This window comes from Gossypium arboreum, chromosome 9 (genome assembly GCF_025698485.1).
Source record: "Gossypium arboreum isolate Shixiya-1 chromosome 9, ASM2569848v2, whole genome shotgun sequence".
Lineage (NCBI taxonomy): Eukaryota > Viridiplantae > Streptophyta > Magnoliopsida > Malvales > Malvaceae > Gossypium > Gossypium arboreum.
Genome location: NC_069078.1, coordinates 21,046,784 through 21,048,136, shown reverse-complemented (window position 1 = coordinate 21,048,136; position 1,353 = coordinate 21,046,784). Strand labels below are relative to the sequence as shown.

General features: G+C 19.8%; 1 long non-coding RNA gene across 1 annotated transcript; it reads right to left on the bottom strand.

Annotated features, from left to right (window-relative positions):
- Window positions 1–417, bottom strand: LOC128280616 (uncharacterized). The gene is made up of 2 exons (XR_008270709.1): window positions 386–417; window positions 1–279 (listed from the first exon to the last, which is right to left on the bottom strand). It is a non-coding gene; the product is annotated as an uncharacterized LOC128280616 (long non-coding RNA).
- Between the last annotated feature and the right edge of the window lie 936 nt (window positions 418–1,353).

Genomic DNA, 1,353 nt, shown 5'->3' with positions numbered 1-1,353 from the left:
TTTTAGAATTTGAAAGCCAATTAATTAGATAATGATGCTAAAGAGGAAATCATATTACATTTGCACAACAAGTGTTTGTTAAAATGACAAACAAAGATTCAAATTTCCCGATCCAAATAATAATAAAAACAACACTATCTTCTTTGCCTTGCAATCTAAAATCATCTTTCCACTATTATTTTTATGTTTTTACTTCCAATCTTTTTGTTACGATGGCTTCCTCCAGTCGACGCATGTGCCACTTTTTTCGCTAGCTTTTCTTGCAATACCTTCGTATCTCTGCTCTTCAAACACAATTTGCAAAATCAAAATTAAAAAAGCAAAGACGCAAAATTCACATAATAAAAAAATTAAAAAGAAAAAAAAGGAAGAATAAAGAAGGAACCTTTCACGGCGTTGCACAGGGGTTGAGGCCATTTTTTTTTTTGAGTATTTTCTATATTTTTATAAATTTTAATTTTTTTTGAACTTTTATTTATTTTTAAATTTTAATTTATATTTTCTTAAATTTTAGAATAATGATCAAATCGGTATAATGAGTAAATATTAAGAGTTAAATTTATTTTTTTAAAATTAAGATTAAATTCATAAAATGGGTAAGCATTTTGTTTGGTGATGTAACTCATTTTAACGGTAGAATAACCAAAATTAAAAATCTCTTTAATATGAGTAGTTAAAATAAAAAAATTTAAATGGGTGACCAGAATAGGAAAACTAGTAAATTGAATGACTAAATACGTAGCTTACCCTTTCTATATTTCAAAAAATTCTGTTTATATAATTAAAAATATTTTTATGCATGTTTAAAATTAAATATTCTACATACTATATAATGAAATAACCTTTAAGATGAAATTTTCAATTTCATCAAAAATTTAACTATTAAAACTTTATAAAAATAAAAATAAAATAAAATAATGCTTAATTCATGTTTGCAAGAATTGTTTACTTAAATAAATGTTTAGATAAAATATTAAACAATTTTAAATTTAAAAATATTTTTATCAATTTATATTTTTTAAAAATACTTATTTTAAATAAATTTCATAATTATGGGTTTAATTATTTTAATAATAATGTTTTAAAAATTATAATATGTTTATTAATTTTAAAATAATTGTTGTAAAATACTTAATAATAAAATAAAACTAGATTTTGTTGAAATTTAACTTAAATAAACAAAATAATGTACTAAAAATAAAATTTATTACCGATTGTAAAATTAAACAATTGTAATTTTGTGTATATATTGTTAAAGGTAATTTGTTTTGAAAAATAAAGTTAATTAATTTTATAATAATGTTTTAAATGGTTAAAGTATATTTGATTAGATTTAAACTATACAATTGAAAT